Source organism: Chiloscyllium punctatum, chromosome 37, assembly GCF_047496795.1.
Source record: "Chiloscyllium punctatum isolate Juve2018m chromosome 37, sChiPun1.3, whole genome shotgun sequence".
NCBI classification, from domain to species: Eukaryota; Metazoa; Chordata; class Chondrichthyes; order Orectolobiformes; family Hemiscylliidae; genus Chiloscyllium; species Chiloscyllium punctatum.
Window position 1 is genome coordinate 51,260,800 of NC_092775.1, and position 23,797 is coordinate 51,284,596.

Here is a 23,797-nt window from a genome sequence, read left to right on the forward strand (position 1 = left end):
CTTATCAGTCCGTTTCACACTCTCCTCTTCAACAATACGGTCCCTCTCATTCGTAAATACTGAAGAGAAGTACTTGTTCAAGACCTCTCCTATCTCTTCCGACTCAATACACAGTCTCCCACCACTGTCCTTGATCGGACCTACCCTCGTTCTCGTCATTCTCAGGTTTCTCACATACGCATAGAATGCCTTGGGGTTATCCTTGATCCTATCCGCCAGGGATTTTTCATGCCCTCTCTTAGCTCTCCTAATCCCTTTCTTCAGGTCCCTTCTGGCTATCCTGTATCCCTCCACTGCTCTGTCTGAACCTTGTTTCCTCAACCTTGTGTAAGCCTCCTTCTTCCTCTTTACTAGACATTCAACCTCCCTCGTCAACCAAGGCTCCCTCACATGACCATTTCTTTCCTGCCTGATCGGTACATACATATCAAGGACACGTCGTATCTGCTCCTTGAAAAAGTCCCACATTTCCACCACAGGAATCCTGGTCTAGCAGATCCCTTCGTACTTCAGGTTTATGAATTTTCTCACTGTTTAGAAAATAGTCTGTGCCTGTATTCATTTTTCCAAAGTGCAAGACCTCGCATTTGCTCACATTGAATTTCAGCAATTTTGGACCACTCTCCTAAACAGTCTAAATCTTTCTGCAGCCTCCCCACCTTCTCAGTACTACCTGTCTGTCCACCTAACTTCATATCATCAGTAAACATCGCCAGAATGCCCCCAGCCCCTTCATCTAAATCATTAATGTATAAAGTGAACAGCTGTGGCCCTAACACTAAACCTTGCGAGACACCAATTGTCACTGGCTGCCATTCTGACAAAGAATCTTTTATCCCAGCTCTCTGCCTTCTGTCAGACAGCTAATCCTCAATCCATGCCAATAGTTCACCTCGAACACCAGGGGCTCTCACCTTACTCAGCAGCCTCCCATGAGGCACCTTATCAAAGCGTTCAGGTAAGGTGCTTAATGATAGCTTTCTTATCATTATTCGAGATATCAGAAATCATAAGATGTCCTAAGTTATCCTTCCTTTTCACTGCATTCCTGGTCTGCCTTGAGCTTAAACCCACCTGCACACATGCTATCCTGCTGCTTATCTTTCCACTTAGTTCCATACTCTCTGCTGATTTCGCTTTCCCTTTGCCCGACTTACAAGTTTAAAGTCTGACTGACCACCCTATTTATCCTTTTCGCTAAAACACTGCTCCTGTGCTATAATTTTCTTTGAATTTGATACTGCAAGATGTCATCATATTCCTGGCAGCATTGAGGAAAATGAGGGTATAAGACTTCAAAACACAAATGGGAGGTCACCTGAGTGCAAAAGCAGCAACAGTGGGCATATAGAAGATGACTGCTCAATTTTGGGCCCAGCAACAGTGAGAGACAAATTCTCCACAGACAGGACAGAAAAAAGGGTTAAGGGATAGGAACAAAAGAGAGACTATAAAATCAGTATCAACCAAATGTGAAGCTGTTTGCTCATGCCAGTCCAGTGAGAGACTACAACCGTCCTTTCAGATAGTCACATAGATTTGTTCCCTCTGGTTTCTTCCAAGATCAGCTTTGGACTTTGGTAGCATTGTCCCAACGGCTACACACCATTACACATTGCAGATCACTGATATCTGACATTGCCTGAGCTAGGGAACATATTCAATTCCAAATAGATGGAGCATTACAGAGTTTTGCCTCCCGTGCTGGATATCCTCAGGAGCATCATCTATTGCACCATGTGGCCATCAAATCATTGAGTGAGTCACCAATGAAAGAGTGATCAACACAAAGGTTTTCAACTTCTTCAAACTTTGTACTGGACTGTGATCATAAGAAGAGCCTCCTCTGCATTCACTTTCCGATCAACTACCATGCATTATTTACTTCCAGTATTCTAGGCTGCCACAGCTTCTCATTTCAACTCCCAAATTCCACAGCTGGATTCCAGAGAACAAGGATCATCCCTTGAAGGGATGGTTACTTACTGGAACACAAGACAGGACACACAGGTGATGCAACCAAAGCTATCTGTTCACTGGAATCACTGTTGAGTAGACACTGGGCTTCTGAAGGTGTGTTTCCAGTGCCTGGAGCAGGTGCTGGTTTGTTACACTCAATAACATGGGCTCCCTCAGTGGAAATGGTGGCCTTGTCAACAGAACTCAGAGGAAGAACAGCAGAAGGGAGATAGAACAGATGTGGTATCCTGGCTGAAAAAAGGAGGTAAACGGGCCCAATGCAGAGCGTGAGAGTCTCATTAGGATGCCATCAATATCAGAGTGCATCTGGTTCAGGGTGAGTTCAGATCAAACCCGGGGCAATGGAATGGTTTGGAACTCACTATGCGTTGCCTATGAATTGAAGATTGAAGACTAAGCATGGAGAAATTCAATTATTTTTGTCAGTGAAAGATACACAGCAGCCCTGGGATTTCACTGTACTATTACCACAGCCTTGCACTCTTCATTCTTCTAGTCAGGTTGCATTATTAGTAAAAGGTGGTATATGTCCAACATCATGCCACCAGGTGCTCAAAAAGACAAATAAAAATGTACATCTATGAGTGAAAGACGTCAAATAGGCTGAAGAGATGGAGTTTAATTTGGATAAATGTGAGATACTAAATTTTGATAAAACAAACAGAGTCAAGATATACAGTTAAAGTAGAGCCTTGGGTAGCTGTAGAGACATACAGCACGGAAACAGACCCTTTGGTCCAACAAGTCCATGCTGAACATAATCCCAAACTAAACTCGTCCTACCTGCCTGCTCCTGGCCCAAGCCTTTCCTTTTCATATACTTATACAAATATCTTTTAAACTTCCTCAGGAGGTTTATTCCACATGTGAACCACCTTGTGTAAAGAATTTGCCCCTCATGCCTTTGTTAAGTCTTTCTCCCGCTCACCTAAAAAAACGTGCCTCCTGTCTTGAAATCCCCCATCCTCGGAAAAAGACAACTACCATTAACTCTATCTATACTCATCCCTAGTTTGTATGTTGTACAACAGAGAGAATTAGGGGTTCATGTACATAATTCTTTGAAGCCTTCAACATATTTGGGTAGGGTGGTTGAGAAGGTATTTAGCATGCTTGCCTTCATTGCTCAGGCCTTGGAATACATGGAGTTGGGTGATGTTGAATTGTACTGGATGATGGAGAGATGAAGGACTTTTGCCCGAAACGGCAATTTTCCTATTCCTCGGATGCTGCCTGAGCTGCTATGCTTTTCCCGCACCACACTCTCGAATCTAATCTCCAGCATCTGCAGTCCTCACTTTCGCCTGGATGATAATGAGGCCTCTTAGATTTAGATACTGAGTCCAGTTCAGTTGTCCCTGCTTATAGGAAGGATATTATTAAACTGAAGAGGGTTCAGAAAGATTTAACAGGATGTTGCCGGAAATGGAGGGTTTGACTTTTAAGTAGAGGCTGGCTAGGCCATAGCATTTTTGATTGGAGTCTAGGAGGTTGAGAGGTGACCTTATAGTGGTCTATAAAACCATGAGAGATTTAGGTAAAGTGAATGGCTGCCGTCTGTTCCCTGGGGTAGGGGATTTCAGAACTAGGGGGTTTAAGGTGAGAGGAGAAAGATTAAAAAAAAAACGAGGGCCAATTTGTTTTACACAGACAGTGGTTTGTGTGTGCAATGAAATTCCAGAGGACATGGTAAATGTGGGTGCAGTTAAAACATTTTAGAGACATTTAGATGCATTCATGAATAAGAAACATTTAGAGGGATATGGGCCAAGTGCAGATAGGTGGGACTAGTTTAGTTTGGGATTATGGTTGGCCTAGACTGGTCGGACTGAAGGGTCTGTTTCCATGTTGCATGACTCTATGACTAAGTCCAAGAAACCCACTCAGCGCTCAACTGAACACTGAGATCTCCTCTCACTCCCATCCTTACTCAAAGCTCCCTCTGTGAGCCAGTGAACTTTTATATGTGGGAGTGTAACCTATTGCTGCTAAAGAGTCTGCTTTACACTGACTCTTGAGGCCCTGGAACTGTACCGAGCTGAGCAGGGCTGTATTTGACAACCATCTTCGAGGGTTCACATTTTTCCACACACTCATCTCATACTCATCTTCAATTTAAGTGAGTACAAGGACTCATCAAACTAATAGAACCTGGTGGAGGGTGTGCTTGTAAGATGTGATCTGTTCTGAGGTTTCCTTTATTTGCACTTGGACCATTGACAGCGTAGGAAAAGAACTATACACCTCAACATTAGAACTTGCAGGAGACAAAATGGAGACCATAAGAACAAGCTATCGGGAATAGAAACCTTTGCTAACCTGAAACGTTTCAATGCAACTGAATTTTTGGCATGCTGTTAAACACTATAGAGGCAAGACGAACACTCCTTAAATATATGTAACTCAGTTTCTTTCATTATTTTCATCAAGGATGGCAAACCCCTCCTTTCACAACTTGCAAGCCTAGCCATAGAACATAGAACATAGAAAATACAGCGCAGTACAGGCCCTTTGGCCCTCAATGTTGCGCTGATCCAAGCCCACCTAACCTACACTAGCCCACTATCCTCCATATGCCTATTAAATGCCCATAAAGAGGGAGAGTCCACCACTGCTACTGGCAGGGCATTCCATGAACTCACGACTCGCTGAGTAAAGAGCATCTCTAGAATTCCTCTTGCACGGTGGTGAAGATGTAAGAAATAAGGCCACCTCTTTGCAGAGGCATTGTCACCTGTTTCTGTTTTACTTTTGCAGGTTTTTTGGGCACTGCTAGCCTCCACAGCCAAAGCCAATTATTCTTTCTTATTGGTAGCTACATGTGTCAATGAGTGCTGCAATTCCCTCAGTAACACTGTGACTTGTACAGTGGGTCAGTAAGGACATCTCAGGTCTCTTAGCTGGTGTGTCTAAAGTTTAGAGGCCTTTTTTGAAGGTTTGGCATTGCATGCATATTGCCAAACTAGTTAAGGAAATTGAACTGGATCCAGTTCCTCCAGACTACCATCAACTTGTGCTCTGTCACTTTGATCCAGACCTGCTTTGCTAAGGATGGTGGCCTTTTGCTTCTATCTTCAAAAAAGGAGAACCTCTTCCTCATTGCAAGCCTCAAGGGGACCTCCAGATTGGCATCAACAAAGTGAAGAGCAGTGCTGCCTGTGTTCCAGTGCTCTGCCTTTCTTGCTCGAGTGTTACACAGCAAGGAATTCATGAAAACAGCAATCACAGCAATGGCTGCTCTGGTAACTTCTTACCTTTTAGTCTGAACTCCGACAGTTGTTAATTAGTCTCTGAACCTGCCCTTCAGTCAATTTACATCTGGCTCCATGAAAATCAGGGCCCTGATTCATTCACCTCAAAAGTGGGAGTGGACCCAAAAACAGTCCTGCATCCTTTTCCTGACTTCAAAGGAAAATCCACTTCCATTTGTAAAATGATGCAGACTCAACAACTCTTTAACAGCTGTCACAATCCTTTATGATACACATGATAAATCAAGTTAAAGTTAGGAACAGATAATAGACTGAATGCAAGGCTACTTCCTGACGCAGATGTTTCAGGTTTGTCAGCCTATGGGTGGCAATGACTGGTAATAAGAAACAGACTGACAAAATGTTACATTGAAACAAAAATTATCAGATTAAAACAACTTACACATTTATTTATATATCAGGGTCATTTTTTCAATTCTGGATCTGTTAGCGATTTATTCCTATCTATATTAGAATGCCGGTCAGTCAGTCTCATTATAAATATCAAAAATGAAAGACATTTTAAAGGCCTTTAATCTGCACTGAATTATGGTGGTTTATGTTCTGTATTAACTACGAGACATTGACCAACAATACCCTCTTCTTTAGTTTTGTCTTTTGCTGAATATTTGATTGCTATAAAATTTTCACAATTTTATTTCCATAATGCCATTTTCTTTTAATTCACAAAGTCATGGTTAAAAGTTCTGAACAAGTTTCATGGGGTGAAGACTGAAAGGTTGTCCCATGGCTGGAAAATCTAAACTGGTGAGCATTCAGGACTGTGACAAGAAAACCTTTTTCCACTCAAAGGATTGTGAATCTCTAAAATTTTCAACACCAGATGGTTATGCATATTCCATTGTTGATATATTTCAGGCTGAAATAGATGTTTGATCTCTCAAAGGTTGGGGAAGTGGGGAAGAAGTTGTGATTAGGCACTTTACGGAGAGAGTAGGGCCCCTCAAAGATCAGCAAGGCAGCCTTTGTGTGGAGCCACAGGAGATGGGGGAGATACGAAACAAATATTTTGCATCAGTGTTTACTGTGGAGAAGGACATGAAAGATATAGAGTGTAGGAAAATAAATGGTGACATCTTGAAAAATGTCCATATTACAGAAGAGGAAGTGTTGGAGGTCTTGAAATGCATAAAAGTGAATAAATCCCCAGGATCTGATCAGGCCTACCCTCAAACTCTGTGGGAAGTGAGGGAAATGATTGTTGGGCTTCTTGCTGAGATGTTTGTATCATTGATAATCACAGGTGAGGTGCCGGAGGACTGGAGGTTGGCCAAAATGATGCCACTATTTAAGAAAGATGGTAAGGACAAGCCAGGGAACTATAGACCAGTGAGCCTGACATTGGTGGTCGGCAAGTTTTTTTGTGGAAGTAACAAAGAGGATTGATGAGGGTAGTGTGGTGGATGTGATCTATATGAACTTCAGTAAGGCGCTTGACAAGGTTCCCCATGAAAGACCGGTTACTAAGGTTAGATCTCATGGAATACAGGGAGACCTAGCCATCTGGATACAGAACTGGCTCAGAGGTAGAAGACAGTGGGTGGTGAGGGAGGGTTGTTTTTCAGACTGGAGGACTGTGACCAGTGGAGTGCCCCAAGGAACAGTCTGGATCCACTACTTTTCATCATTTATATAAATGATTTGGATGTGAGCATAAATTGTATAGTTAGTAAATTTGCAGATTATACCAAAATAGGAGATGTAGTAGACAGCGAAGAAGGTTACCTCAGATTACAATGGGAGCTTGATCAGATGGGCCAATGGGCTGAGGAGTGGCAGATAGAGTTTAATTTAGATAAATTCAAGGTGTTGCATTTTGAGAAAGCAAATCTTAGCAGGACTTATAAATTTAATGGTAAGGGCCTGGGGAGTGTGCTAAACAAAGAAACCTTGGAGTGCAGGTTCATAGCTCCTTGAAAGTAGTGTCACAGGTAGATAGGATAGTGAAGGCGCATTTGGTATGCTTTCCTCTATTGGTCAGAGTATTGAGTACAAGATTTGGGAGGTCATGTTGCTGTTGTACAGGACATTCGTTAGGCCACTTTTAGAATATTGCGTGCAATTCTGGTTTTGTTCCTATAGGAAGGATGTTGTGAAACTTGATAAGGTTCAGAAAAGATTTACAAGGATGTTATCAGGGTTGGAGGATTTTAGCTACAGGGAGAGACTGAATAGGCTGGGGCTGTTTTCCCTGGAGTCCGGAGACTGAGGGGTGACAATACAGAAGTTTATAAAATCATGAGGAGCATAGACAGGATAAATAGACAAAGTCTTTTCCCTGAGGTGGGGGAGTCCAGATCTGGAGAGCATAGGTTTAGGTGAGAAGGAAAAGAGGTAAAAGAGTCCTAAGGGGCAACGTTTTCATGCAGAGGGCGGTGCGTGTATGGAATGAGCTGCCAGAGAAAGTGGTGGAGGCTTGTACAATTTCAACATTTAAAAGGCATCTGGATGGCATATGGATATGAAGGGTTTGGAGGGATATGGGCTGGGTGCTGGCAAGTGGATTAGATTAGGTTTGGATATTTGGTCAGCATGGACAAGTTGGACTGAAAGGTTTGTTTCCATGCTGTACATCTCATTCAATTGTATGAATGGTGGAGCAGGGTCAACAGGCCATATGCAATGAAGACAACGACCGAAGACAAAAATGTGCGAAAACATTCCGTAAGAAAGAATTATGTACATGTCATAGCAATGTCAGGGAGTAGGTAAGTTGGCCAGGATCATGCAGGCAATCAGTTGATTCAAACCCTCTTACTGAAAGGCCATTTCAAATTTGAATGGAGTCAGGAGCCAGCCAGCATTGAACTCAGAAAGCATGCCTTAATCCAAACAAGGAAAAATAAAAGGGGACTGCGTTCAGAAACAGTCCAATCCCTGAAATAAGTTTCAAATCAAAAAGTAGAAAAGAATATTAAGTAGTGTTAAAAGCATGAAAAAATACACAAGATCAAAACTGAAACGCCTGAAGAATAGTCTGTACCCCTTGATTCCCTGCCCGTTCATGTGTCTATCTAAATGTTTCTTACCTGGTCTATCATCTTTGCTTCTCCCACCTCCCCAGACAGCACATTCCAGGCATTCAGCACTCTGTGCGAAAAATAAACTTGCCATGCATAACTCTGTGCAGTTATGGAATAGAATCCCTACAGTGTGGAAACACTCCCTTTGGCCCAACAAGTCCACACCAACCCTGCAAAGATTAACCCACCCAGACTCATTCCCCTACCCTATTATCCTATATTTAACACAGACTAATGCACCTAACCTACACTGTGGGCAATTTAACTTGGCCAATTCACCTAACCTGCACACCTTTGGATTATGGGAGGAAACTGGAGCACTTGGAGGAAATCCACGCAGACACGGGAAGAACGTACAAACTCTACACAGTCACCAGAGGCTGGAATCAAACCTGGGTCCCTGGCACTGTGAGACAGTAGTGCTAACCACTGAGCCACCATGCTGCCCACTATCTCCTTTGCACCTTAAACCTATGCATCCTAGTGTTTCACATTTCCAGTCTGGGAAAAAGACTCTGATTATCCATCTAATCCATGCCTCTTATAATTTAATAGACTTCTACAAGTTGCCCCTCAGCCTGACAACCTAGTGAAAACAGGGTGTCCAACTTCTCTTTATAGGTAATACACCCAAGATCACTCTGTATGTTAATGCCTTGAAGAGTCCTGCAATTTGTTGTATATTTTCCTCTTGTATTTGACCTCTTAAAATGCACCACCTTGTACATGTCCAAATTAAACTGCCTGCCATGTCTCTGCCCACCTTGCCAACTGATCTATATTCTGCTACATCCTCACTATCCACAACTCCACCAATTTTCATGCCATTTGCAAATGGACTAATCAGACAAGGTCCATTTTCATCCAAATTATTTATATATATTACAAACAACAGAGGTCCCAACACTGGTCCTTGCAGAACAACACTGGGTCACAGACCTCCAGTCAGCGAAACACAGGCATGATAAGATTCAAGCTTTTAAAACTACAAATATCCCACTACCAAGTGAAGAATTGTGGATGCTGTCCCTTCTTTATAATGCTGGATTGCAATGTAGATTTTAGGCTAAACATGTTGGACCCACAGGTGACTGGCATTGAGACCAATGTGCTTGGTGCTCCCACTGTATGTACTGTCATTACTTCTACCTTTAATTCCAGCCCTTGTCTTCATTGGGCTGATACTAAGCTTCCTTCATACAGGAGGCACAAAGTGGCTGGTTCACTTATGCAAAGTCTCAGAGACAGAATTTGCAGCATCTGCTGATGAAAAGAAAAGCCACTTTGTTTTAGGTTTAAAATGGTTTACTGTGGAGAACAGAGAGTATTTGGCTGAAGACCTGCTGATTTCTCTTCCAATTTGACTAGCTCCAATTTGACTGACCGATAATGACATCGCTGTTAGCAGCAGAGAAGCTTTGTCATTGATCGTTGGCCCTGAGCCCACAAACCAATCAGCTTCATTTGTAAACAAACCCTCCACTCCAGGTCATCTGCACATTATTGGAGCCCATAGATACACAAACAGAGTGTATAAAGGTGTCAAATTCCTGGCTTTTGAAATATGCAAATATAATATAACTCATCCACTGGTTTCAGTCTACTTGCTGTAGTTAAGAACATATAGAACATAGATCATTACAGCGCAGTACAGGCTCTTTGGCCCTCGATGTTGCGTCGCCCTGTCATACTAATCTGAAGCCCATCCCACCTACACTATTCCATATACGTCCATTTGCCTGTCCAATGACGACTTAAATGGACTTAAACTTGGCGAATCTACTACCGTTGCAGGCAAAGCATTCCATACCCTTATTACTCTCTGAGTAAAGAAACTACCTCTGACATCTGTCTTATATCTATCTCCCCTCACTTTAAAGTTGTGTCCCCTCTTGTTTGCCGTCCCCATACTTGGAAAGAGGCTCTCCCTGTCCACCCTATCTAACCCTCTGATTATCTTGTATGTCTCTATTAATCACCTCTCAACCTTCTGCTCTCTAATGAGAACAGCCTCAAGGCCCTCAACCTTTCCTCGTAAGACATTCCTGCCATACCAGGCAAAATCCTAGTAAATCTCCTCTGCACCCTTTCCAAAGCTTCCACATCCTTTTTATAATGCGGTGACCAGAACTGTACACAATACTCCAAGTGTGGCCGTACCAGAGCTTTGTACAGCTGCAGCATAACCTCCTTGTTCCGAACCCTCTATTAATAAAGGCCAAAATACTGTATGCCTTCTTAACAACCCTGTCAATCTGGGTGGCAACTTTCAGGGATCTGTGTACATGGACACCGAGATCTCTCTGCTCATCTGCACTCCCAAGAATCCTACTATTAGCCCAGTACTTTGCATTCCGATTACTCTGGCCAAAGTGTATCACCTCACACTTGTCCACATTAAACTCCATTTGCCACCTCTCAGCCCAGCTCTGCATCCTATCTATGTCTCTCTGCAACCTACTACATCCTTCGTCACTATCCACAACTCCACCGACCTTAGTGTCATCCACAAATTTACTAACCCACCTTTCTAAGCCCTCATCCAGGTCATTTATAAAAATGATGAACAGCAGTGGACCCAACACTGACCCTTGTGGTATACCGCTAGTAACTGGACACCAAGATGAACATGTTCCATCAACTACAGCCCTCTTTTCTTTCAGCAAGCCAATTACTGATCCAAACTGCTATGTCTCCCACAATCCCATTCCTCCGCTTTTTGAAAAATAGCCTACTGTGGGCAACCTTATCGAACACCTTGCTGAAATTCATATACACTACAGCAACCGGTTTACTCTCATCTACCTGTTTGGTCATTTTGTCAAAAAACTCAATGAGATTCGTTAGCCATGACCTTCCCTTCACAAAACCATGCTGACTGTCCCTGATCAGATTACTCTTTTCGAGATGGTTATAAATCATATCTCTTATAACTTTTTCCAACACTTTACCAACAACTGAAGTGAGACTCACTGGTCTGTAATTACCAGGGTTGTCTCCACTACCCTTTTTGAACAAGGGAACCACATTTGCTATCCTTCAGTCCTCAGGCACTATTCCTGTAGATAGTGATGATTTGAAGATCAATGCCAAAGGCTCGGCAATCTCTTCCCTTGCTTCCTAGAGGATCCTAGAATAGATCCCATCCGGCCCAAGGGACTTGTCTATTTTCACACTTTGTAGTATTTCTAATACCTCTTTCTTGTGTACCTCAATCTCTTCTAGTCTAGATGCAAGTATCTCTGTATCTTCCTCGCCAACATTTTCATTTTCTATAGTGAACACTGTCAAAAAATATTTATTTAGTGCTTCCCCTATCTCCTCTGACTCCACACACAACTTCCCACTATTATCCTTGATTGGCCCTAATTTAACTCTCGTCATTCTTTTATTCCTGACATAACTATGGAAAGCCTTAGGGTTAACCCTGATCCTATCCGCCAACAACTTCTCACGCCCCTCCTGGCTCTTCTAAGCTCTCTTTTTAGGTCTTTCCTGACTTCCTTGTAACCCTCAAGCGCCCTAACTGAGTTTTCACATTTTGTCCTAACATAAGCCTTCTTCTTCTTCTTGACCAGGGATTCCACTTCGTTAGTAAACCATGGCTCACGCGTTCTATATCTTCCTCCCTGCCTGACAGGTACATACTTATCTAGGACACACAGGAGCTTTTCCTGGAAGAAGTTCCACATTTTTAAGGGGTTCATCCCCTGAAGTTTCCTTCTCCATTCTACGCTTCCTAAATCTTTCCTAATTGTATCGTAATTTCCCTTCCCCCAGCTGTAACTCTTGCTCGGTGGAGTACCCTTTCTATCACTAAAGTAAACCTGACAGAATTGTGATTGCTGTCTCCAAAGTGCACACCTACTTCCAAATCTAACACCTGGTCAGGCTCATTACCCAGTACTAAATCTAAAGTGGCTTCGCCCCTTGTTGGCCTGTCTACATACTGTGTCAGGAAGCCCTCCTGCACACACACTGGACAAAAACTGACCCATCTATAGTACTCGTACTGTAGTGATCCCAGTCAATATTTGGATAGTTGAAGTCCCCCATGACAACAACTACCCTGCCTCTCTCACTCCTATCGAGAATCATCTTTGCTATCCTTTCCTCTACATCTCTGGGACTATTCAGAGGCCTATAGAAAACTCCCAGCATGGTGACTTCTCCTTTCCTGTTTCTAACCTCAGCCCATACTACCTCAGTTAACGAGTCCCCAAACATCCTTTCTACAACTGTTAATATTGTCCCTGATTAACAATGCCACACCTCCCCCTCTTTTACCATCTTCTCTGTTCTTACTGAAACATCTGAATCCCGGAACCTGCAACAGCCATTCCTGTCCCTGCTCTATCCATGTCCCCGTAATGGCCACAACAGCGAAGTCCCAGGTACCAACCCAAGACTTCCTCAAAATCTCTTACAAATTAGTCCGACACTATTTCCCTTTCATGAACGTGCGCTAACTCTGCTTGATTATTTTCCAAATGTGCCTCTATGACTTCCTTAATGATTAATTCCAACATTTTTCCATTAATACACATCAGGCTAATCAGTCTATAGTTACCCATTTATTTCCATGCTCCCTATCGGAATATGGGTGTCACATTGGGAGTTTTTTAAGCATCCCATTCTTCTCCAGAATCCAAGGATGGAGGAACGTATACAGCTCGTACCTGGCGGGTATGGCACCACTAACTGCTTTCAGAGCTAAGAATCTTTTGTTCCTTATGTTCCCGATATAGGTCATTGCCTATAAGAGAGATGTTCCGAGCCACTTCTGGTATGTTAGACACTGTGAGTGTCTACCAAAGGAGACAATGGATGCGGGAGGATCAGGGTTAGTAGCAGGCCTAGAAGCAACAGCAGGCCATTGCACATGCTGAGAAGCAGTCTGCCCAGGAAGAAGTCACATTCATAGGGCTCCTCAGGATGAAACACAGCCACAGAAAGATCAGATTCTTTTTGCACCCAGCTCCTTTGCCTGGGAATTAGTGATAAGCAGTGTTGATGCGGGTTCTGGGTGTTCTGGAACCTTGTAATGGAAATACATCAGCTGCTCGAATGGGATCTGAGGACTGCAGGAGTGGGAGGCTATCCTCTCCTGTTGACTGTGAAGATGACTGTAGCTCTGAAATTCTATGCTACAGATTTCCTGCCAGGGAGCTGTGTGTTTCCTGTGTGGGATCTCTCAGTTGCCCATTTACAAATGCGTCAGGACAGCAACCAGGGTCATAAATGCAATATAATTTCATTTCCTCATTCTACTAATGCTCAGGTAGTTTGCAATCACTAATACCACTTCCCAGTGGTGTGTGACTCGTACCCTGGCAGCTGCCACAAGTCCTATACCCTGGAGCACTTACGTGTATCGACTGTATTTATGGGACTAAGAACCTTACAAGGCAGGGCATCCTGACCGACCCCTCCCTCCCCCCCCCCCCCCCCCCCCCCCCCCGACTCACAACTTCATTGTAGAACAGCAACTGATGGAGGTTTAATGCTACCCATGCTGCAACCTGGGCTGTGAAGGAGCAGATAACTGAGCAGCTTGGGCTACTTTTTGGGGGCAGTGGTGTGGTGGTGGTAGTGGTTGTGAGGGAGTTGGGGTGGTATTATCCAGTACAGTCCAGACAGAGTATGTCACATCATCTTATCATGCTGTGCTCTGCGTAAATAGATCACCGAGGCAATGCGATAGGTGCTTAGGAATTGGAAGAGTAGGAGACTAATGAAAATTAAGATGGAGGACACTTTGGAAGAGAAGCATGACTTTGCTCATAAAAACTCAGCTGCATTGAGTGCCACAAGTCAGACAATTCCCAATTGACACTAAGTTCCAATGGATGAGAGATGGGTACTCACTCACTCTCCCGGCGGAGCAGGTAACGGCTGGCTGATGGTGTTTTTTTTAAGTCACGGTATAGTCCAGTTATTGTTTTTTAACGGCTAAAGTTTAAAGTTTTTTTTAAGCGCCTAGCGGACCCAGAAGCTGGTGTTGCGCTAGCTTACCTGGGAAGGTTTTTTTTTCTTATAAAAGCACGCAGGCGAGGAACCCGAGGCACTACAGGGGTAGAGCCTCCCCACCGCCCTCCTCCTCTAACCTAATAATAAGCAGGTAAGTGCTGTATTTTGCTTGTTTGTTTCTTTAGATCTAGTTTTTAAAGCTTACCTTTTAGAGGGATGGCAGCGAAGGCAGTGCAATGTTCCTCTTGCAACATGTATGAGGTGAGAGAAGCCATTAGAGTCCCTCTTGATTACACTTGCAAGAAGTGCACCCATCTCCAGCTCCTCCAAGACCGTGTTAGGGAACTGGAGCTGGAGTTGGATGAACTGCGGATCATTTGGGAGGCAGAGGTGGTCATAGATCAGAGCTTTAGGGAAGTAGTTACTCCGAAAGTTATAGAGAGATGGGTGACAGTGAGGGGGACTGGGAGGAAGCAGCCAGTGCAGGGACCCCCTGCAGTCATTCCCCTCAAGAACAAGTATACCGTTTTGGATACTTGTGGGGGTGATGACTTACCAGGGGTAAGCAACGAGGTTCAGGCCTCTGACACGGAGCTTGTCCCCGTTGCTCAGAAGGGAAGGGTGGTGAAAGGTAGAGCGATAGTTATTGGGGACTCAATAGTGAGGGGCACAGATAGGCGGTTTTGCGGGGGCGACAGAGACTCACGATTGGTATGTTGCCTCCCAGGTGCAAGGGTACGTGATGTCTCTGATCGTGTTTTCCGGGTCCTTAAGGGGGAGGGGGAGCAGCCCCAGATCGTGGTCCACTTTGGCACCAACGACATAGGTAGGAAGAGGGGTGAGGATGTTAGACAGGCTTTTAGGGAGCTAGGTTGGAAGCTCAGAGCTAGAACGAACAGAGTTGTTGTCTCTGGTTTGTTACCCGTGCCACGTGATAGAGAGTCGAGGAATAGGGAGAGAGAAGAGTTAAATGCGTGGCCACAGGGGTGGTGCAGGAGGGAGGGATTCCGGTATTTGGATAACTGGGGTTCTTTCTGGGGAAGGTGGGACCTCTATAAACAGGATGGTCTACACCTGAACCTGAGGGGCACCAGTATCCTTGGGGGGAGGTTTGCTAGTGCTCTTTGGGAGGGTTTAAACTGACTCTGCAGGGGCATGGGAACCTGGAGTATAGCTTTAGGGTACAGGACCTTGAGTGTAGGGAGGTTAGGAACATGGCATTGATCTCGAAGGAGGGTGCCTGTAAACAGGAAGGTGGGTTGAAGTGTGTATACTTCAATGCCAGAAGTATAAGAAATAAGGTAGATGAGCTTGCAGCATGGGTTGGTACCTGGGACTTCGATGTTGTGGCCATTACAGAGACATGGGTAGAACAGGGACAGGATTGGCTGTTGCAGGTTCCAGGGTTTAAATGTTTTAGTAGGATCAGAGATGGGGGTAAAAGAGGGGGAGGTGTGGCATTGCTTGTCAAGGATAGTATTACAGCAGTAGAAAGGGTGATGGAGGAAGACTTGCCATCTGAGGTAGTTTGGGCGGAGGTTAGAAATAGGAAAGGTGAGGTCACCCTGTTAGGAGTTTTCTACAGGCCTCCTAATAGTCCAAGAGAGTAGAGGAAAGTATTGCGAGGATGATTCAGGAGAAGAGTGAAAGTAGCAGGGTGGTTGTTATGGGGGACTTTAACGTCCCTGATATTGACTGGGAAAGCTATAGCTCGAGTTCGTTAGATGGGTCTGTGTTTGTCCAATGTGTGCAGGAGGGTTTCCTGACACAATATGTAGACAGGCCAACAAGAGTTAAGGCTATACTGGATTTGGTTCTAGGTAATGAACCAGGCCAGGTGTTAGACTTGGAGGTAGGTGAGCACTGCGAGGGCAGAGACCACAACTCGGTGACTTTTACTCTAGTGATGGAGAGGGATAAGTGTGCACTGCAGGGCAACAGTTATAGCTGGGGGCAGGGAAATTATGATGCGTTGAGGCATGACTTAGGATGCGTGGGTTGGAAAAATAGGCTTCAAGGGAAGAACACAAATGATATGTGGAGATTGTTCAAGGAACAGCTAATGGGTGTCCTTGATAAGTATGTACCAGTCAGGCAGGGAGGAAAGGGTCTTGTGAGGGAGCCGTGGTTTAACAAGGAATTGGAATTGGAATCCCTTGTAAAAGGGAAGAGGGTGGCCTATGTAAAGATGAGGCGTGAAGGTTCAGTTGGGGCAATTGAGAGTTATAAGGTAGCCAGGAAGGATCTAAAGAGAGAGCTAAGAGCAGCGAGAAGGGGACATGAAAAGTCCTTAGTTGGTAGGATTAGGGAAAACCCAAAGTGGGAAGTTGTGTGTGGAGGCGGAGGAGATTGGTGAGACACTAAATCAATACTTTTCGTCAGTATTCACTCAGAAACAGGACATTGTTGCCGATGTGAATACTGAGTCATAATTAATTAGAATGGACGGCTTTGAGGTATGTAGGGAAGGGGTGTTGGAAATTCTGGAAAGGATGAAAATAGATAAGTCCCCTGGGCCTGATGGCATTTATCCTAGGATCCTCTGGGAAGCTAGGGAGGAGATAGCGGAGCCATTGGCCTTGATTTTTATGTCGTCGTTGTCTACGGGAATAGTGCTAGAAGACTGGAGGATAGCAAATGTGGTCCCTTTGTTCAAGAAGGGGAGCAGGGATAGCCCGAGTAACTATAGGCCAGTGAGTCTCACTTCTGTTGTGGGCAAAGTCTTAGAGAGAATTGTAAGGGATAGAATTTATGAACATCTGGATAGGAATAATGTGATCAAGGATAGTCAGCATGGTTTTGTGAAGGGCAGGTCGTGCCTCACAAACCTTATTGAATTCTTTGACAAGGTGACCAAGGAAGTGGACCAGGGTAAAGCAGTAGATGTGGTGTATATGGAGTTTAGCAAGGCGTTCGATAAGGTATCCCATGGCAGGCTAATGCAAAAACTACGGAGGTATAGCATTGAGGGTGCATTAGAGGTTTGGATTAGAAATTGGCTGGCTGGAAGGAGACAGAGGGCAGTAGTTGATGGTATAGGTTCATCTTGGAGTGCAGTTACTAGCGGTGTTCCACAAGGATCTGTTTTGGGACCATTGCTGTTTGTCATTTTTATAAATGACCTGGAGGAGGGCCTTGAAGGCTGGGTGAGCAAGTTTGCGGATGACACGAACGTCGGTGGAGTTGTGGACAGCGAAGAAGGATGTGGCAGGTTACAGTGAGATATAGATAAGTTGCAGAGCTGGGCAGTAAGGTGGCAAATGGAATTCAATGTAGCTAAGTGTGAAGTCATTCACTTTGGTAGGAGCAACAAGAAGATGGATTACTGGGCTAATGGTAGGCTACTTGGCAGTGTGGATGAGCAGAGGGATCTTGGTGTCCATGTACACAGATCTTTGAAAGTTGCCACCCAGGTAAATAGTGCTGTGAAGAAGGCATATAGTGTACTGGGCTTTATTGGCAGAGGTATTGAGTTCCGGAGTCCTGAGGTCATGTTGCAGTTGTATAAGACTCTGGTGCGGCCTCATCTGGAGTATTGTGTGCAGTTTTGGTCGCCATACTATAGGAAGGATGTGGAGGCATTGGAACGAGTGCAGAGGAGGTTTACCAGGATGTTGCCTGGCATGGTAGGAAGATCATATGAGGAAAGGCTGAGGCACTTGGGGCTTTTCTCATTGGAGAAAAGAAGGTTTAGGGGAGATTTGATAAAGGTGTACAAGATGATTAGGGGTTTAGATAGGGTTGACAGTGAGAACCTTTTTCCGCTAATGAAGTCAGCTGTTACTAGGGGACACAGCTTTAAATTAAGGGGTGGTAGGTATAGGACAGATGTTAGGGGTAGATTTTTTACTCAGCGGGTTGTGAGTTCATGGAATGCCCTGCCAGTAGCAGTGGTGGACTCTCCCTCTTTATGGTCATTTAAGCGGGCATTGGACAAGCATATGGAGCATAGTGGGCTAGTGTAGGTTAGGTAGGCTTCGGTCGGCGCAACATCGAGGGCTGAAGGGCCTGTACTGCGCTGTATTTTTCTATGTTCTATGGTACAGCACCTGATTGTGGAGTGTGAAATAGTCATTGGTCATAATGCTAACATTTTGTGTTTCTATTGCAGCCTGTATATAATTTGTTTGGTTTTGCTTTTCTGACTTTAAATAAAAACTGGTCTATGGAGTTATCCAAATGTCTGCCTGTGTACGAGGTTCCCTTAATGGACAATGATAAGATGTATCATTGTGGATAGTGGACATTGTGGACAGAGTAGGCTTTGAGAGCTTTGAGAGCGTTGTGGGCTTTGAGAGGGTGATTAGGTGGGATGTCTGTCGGGATTGATAAAGCATATCTCTCAAATTTCCAAGCATATCTCTCAAATGTTTCTCCTCTTGACACTGACAAAAACATAAGGTTCAGCTTATTCATCCTCTTTTTCACAACACATCCTAACAGAGTTTCTTTGGCACTTTCTGGTTTTATGTTAGATCTCCAGCATCTGCAATACTTAACTTCTATTAAAGAAATTTGTGTCTCTGGACTGATGACTCTAGAATAAAGAAGAGAATCTGGCTAATGGCTGATCATTGACATCTGGAGTTTGAGAAATTTCTTCACTGAGGAATGCGAATCTACCTCAGAAGGTTGTAGATGCCTCATCTGGACATATATTCAAGGTTGGGGGAATCAAGTGATATGGCAGGCAAGTTCAGCTAAGGCAACAAGTCAGCCAATGATTTGTATCGAATGATGGAGCAGGCTTGATGGCACATAGGGACTAGTTCTGCTTCTTGTGACATTCATCATAAAAACATATCCCTTGGACTGGTCTTGAGTTTTATTTAAGTATTCTAGGCAAGTTTGGTGGCTTCTGTTGGGAAAGCATACAACATTGGCACAGGCCATATCCAGGCTGGCTGTAAAATAAGGCATGGACAGATAAAAAAGTAAAGGATAATCTGTGGAGGTTGGGATAGTTGGTGTGTCTCTTTCTAAAAGAACAAATAGGCATGAAGAACTAATAGGCATGAAGGTATGACCAACTTATTGATTGGCTTGTTCCTGATGCTGTGGAGAACTGTCAGACACACTAACAACATATGAAATAAGGGCAAGAGTAGACCATTCAGCTCACTCAGCCATTCAATGAGATCTTGTCCAATCTTCTGCTTCTATACCATTTCCATATCTCTTGATGTTTTTGTGTAGAAATCTATTAATCTCAGTTCTGAAACATAGTCAGCAACTGGGCTTTTATAGCCCTCTGTGACGTGCACTGACTGAAGAAGCTCCTCCTTGATAGGAGTTCTGTTTGAAATATGTTCTGCAATCTCACTTACTCCTACCTCGGGTGCAGAACAGAGTGGAGGTATATCATGGCCAATAACTAGGGCCAGGGTTCTAGAAGGGCTCCAGTGCTCGGCTTGGCCTAAGGCTGAGCTTAGAGCCAAAAGCAACATCAGAGTCTATGATTTCAGTCTCACTTCTGCTCCCTCCACTACTTGCCCCTTACACCGCCACCCCATTGGAATACCTAATGTCAGGCATTGATCATTGCACAGACACAATTCTGGGAAATAGGGCTAATTCTCCGTGGGTGGCATGGTGGCACAGTGGTTAGCACTGCTGCCTCACAGCGCCAGAGATCCGGGTTCAATTCCCGCCTCAGGCGACTAACTGTGTGGAGTTTGCACGTTCTCCCCGTGTCTGCGTGGGTTTCCTCCGGGTGCTCCGGTTTCCTCCCACAGTCCAAAGATGTGCAGGTCAGGTGAATTGGCTATGCTAAATTGCCTGTAGTGTTAGGTAGGGGTATGGGTGGGTTGCGCTTTGGCGGGGCGGTGTGGACTTGTTGGGCCGAAGGGCCTGTTTCCACACTGTAAATAATCTAATCCTTACTTACATAATATTTTGATATGCTTGCATATCAGGAAGAAATATCACACACTAGGAGAGCCAAGTACCAGGAAATGAAAGAACATTTGGGATTATATGCAAAATGTTTTGCTAATATTTTGGAAGACCCAGGGCAGATAGACATGAAATCCTCACCACAGTTCTTTACATTGATTCCTCAAAATGAAGTGTGTATAGAAATGTGTAAATAAAACACTTAACAAGCTTTTTGGCATAGACAAACCTTCAGAAATCTACGAACAACAAAACAGTACATAAAATCTTGTTGGTTTCAACTTTTGATTCCTTTAAAGATTATGGCTATCAACTGGCATTGAACAAAGAAACAATACTATTGATATCTGACAGTCATAATATTTTTGTCGGACTAGAACTGAATTGTGAAGACGAATTCTTTGAAAGGTAAATGAGAATAAAAACATATCTTCTACAATTAGCTGGCTTTATACCCCTGCAGGAAAGTGTATGCAATATCCATTCTCAAGCACCTATCTGGCAAGCTATAGAATTCAAGATGCAAAAAAAATGTACTATTTAAATTGTACAAGCTAATTAACAGTTCTGTTAAAATAGCAAGAAAGAGGAATTTAGTACAACATATTTGAGTTACCCTCAAATATCATTGCCAGTAATATCTACCTTTGGCTGCAAATCAGTCAACTATCACATTAGTTTAATCAACTGGGTTAAATTTAAATTTAAAAAGGAAATCCAACTGGACAATTGTCTGGCACTTGATACAAGGGCAATCAAGCATAACAGCATGTATTCAGTCCAATCACACTCAAAAGTGCAGCAGTGTTAACTGCTAACATACCAAGATAATGCAGAGCATAAAAACAAAGTATCTCTGTTACATCAGGCACAAATTATGAAATTTCACCATGACTGAGAGAAAATGGGACATACCTAACAAACACAGCTAATTTAACTACATACAAGTGTTAAATTGCAACATACACGGCAATTCCAGCAGACAGCATGAAATCCCAGCACTTGTGCAGTTGCAATGTTGGAGTGCAACTAATTAAATTTCTGGGCAGAATTTTCCTGGGCTGGAGGAGGGAAAGCAACTTCATTAGATAGCTTAGTGAAGCTCCAGAACCCTGCTGCTTACCCACCTCCACTGGAATTAAGTTTAATCATAGAGTCCTCAGAATGTGGAAGCAGCCCATTTGGCCCATCAGGTCCACACTGACCCTCTGAAGACTGGCCATTCCACCCAGACCCACCTCCCTACCTTATCCCTGTAACCCCACATTTCCCATGGTTAGCCCACCTTGTCTGCACATCCCTAACACAATGGGCAATTTATCTTGGCCAATCGGGCAGCACGGTGACTCAGTGGTTAGCACTGCCGCCTCACAGCGCCAAGGTCCCTGGTTTGTTTCCAGCCTCGGGCAGCTGTCTGTGTGGAATGTGTACATGCTCCCCATGTCTGCGTGGGTTTCGTCTGGGTGCACTGGTTTCCTCCCACAGTCCAAAGGTGTGCAAGTCAGGTGAATTGGTCATGCAAAATTGCCCGTAGTGTTAGTCAGAGGGGAAATGGGTCTGGGTGGGTTACTCTATGGAGGGTCGATGTGGACTGGCTTGGCCAAAGGGCCTGTTTCTACACTATAAGGAATCTAATCTAATCTAATCCACCTAACACACACATCTTTGGACTGTGGGAGGAAGTCAGAGCACCCGGAGGTAATCCACACAGATACAGCAAGAACGTGCAAATTCCAAGCAAACAGTCACCCCAATGCTGCAATTGAACCCCGGTCCCAGGTGCTATTAGGCTGCAGTGCTAACTGTGGCAGCATGGTGGCTCAGTGGTAGCACTGCTGCCTCACAGCGCCAATGACCCAGGTTTGATTCCAGCCTCAGGTGAATTTGCCAGTGTCTGCGTGGGTTTCCTATGGGTGCTCCGGTTTCCTCCTACATTCCAAAAGATATGCAGGTCAGGTGAATTGCCAATGTTATATTCCCCATGGTGTTAGGTGCATCAGACAGGGGTAAATATAGGGAAATTAGTCTGGGTGGGTTACTCTTCGGAGTGTCAGTGTGGACTTGTTGGGCCAAAGGGCCTGTTTCCATAATGTAGGGAATCCAATCATTCTAATCTAACCACTTAGCTACCATGCTGTCCCAGGAGGTTCTTACATCTTCCTGTCACCAATTAAGGACCTTAAGTGGTCAATTAAGGACAAATTTAGGTCAATTCCCATCTGAGATGCAACTTCCATAATTTTATGGTTGGACAAAAGAGTCAACCCAAACAACTGCCAAACCATTATGGATGGCTGACAGTCAGAGAGGGTGAGGCCTCTTGATCAACACTACTTTGTGCCTTATCAAGCAGGTGGGTACAGGGCAGGGAAATGGCCAGTACTACCCTGCTGCTCTTGCTTTTTATTTATTCACTCATGGAATGCGGACATTGCTGGCTGACCCAGGATTTATCATTGATCCCAAGTTGTCTTTGTGAGGATAGGCTGCCTTCTTGGACTGCTATAGTCCATTTAGTGTTAGCAGAAGAACAATATACTTAGGGAGGGAACTCCAATCCCCTACTCCTCTCATCCCACAACCCTCTGACCACAAAAACTCATCTCCCACACTGAAAAAAGTTTCTGGACACCTAGGTCTGTGTAATCTTGGTTATTCTTCTGGCACTAGCAACAGCAACAGACTTCTTGGTGTAGTTGCCAAGTGCACAGTACTGATTGGCCATCAACTTTCAGTGCATGAGACTTTTACCTGCCCCACCCACCCCAGATTTTACACTGCAGTATGCAAATGACACTTATTGGAGAAGTCAGAAAAAAGATTTTATTAAACATTCTGAAAACTATGGTCTAATATTTAATAAAATCTGTAAAATAGATTTTACACTGAAGCAAACGGTAATTCAGAATAGTAGATCATGACCTCCTATGGCTTAAAAACGTGTTTTCAATGAACTATAGCTTGAACGTAAAACATGTAGCCAAATAGTTTTCATCCATGTGAAACATCTACTATGTCGCAATGAAGCTGCATGTATGGCCAAAGCCACCGCTAGGTGGAGCCAAACACATGCACAATAGTTCCTTCTTTGGCTTGATGTTTAGTTAATTTCTGTGAAGTTCTTCGGCATGTTTTCAGTGTTAAAGGTGATCCGCAATTTTTTTTTGTGCAAGGGAATCACAAAGATTCCTCTTTGTTGTAAAGCTTAAAAATGGGGGAAAAAGCAAGGAAGCCCAAACATGTCAGTGATTATTTCTAAATAACATCTTAGCAGTTTCATATTGGCCAAATCACCTGTTTCTGGCAGATAATTTGTGGACAGTTTAACTTCATTTAAGCAAGAAAGAAAGGCATTGAGTTAAAACTTCTGAGTTAAACACTTATTTGGGCAGCAAAAGGAGCTACCATGATGTCACAGCCAACTACATTTGCAGAGATGGATCACAGCGTCATAAATACATTGGAATATAACTGTATTCTCCGTAACTGTATAACTCAATGAAAATAACTGTAGATCATGCATCCATCACTTATTTTATGGATTTACTGGCAAGAACATGCCTGTTATCAAACACTGTTATGGGCAATTTCATTTAAGATGATCTTACGTATCAACAGCCTGGGTAATCCAAGATGGAGGACGGGAAAAATTCATGG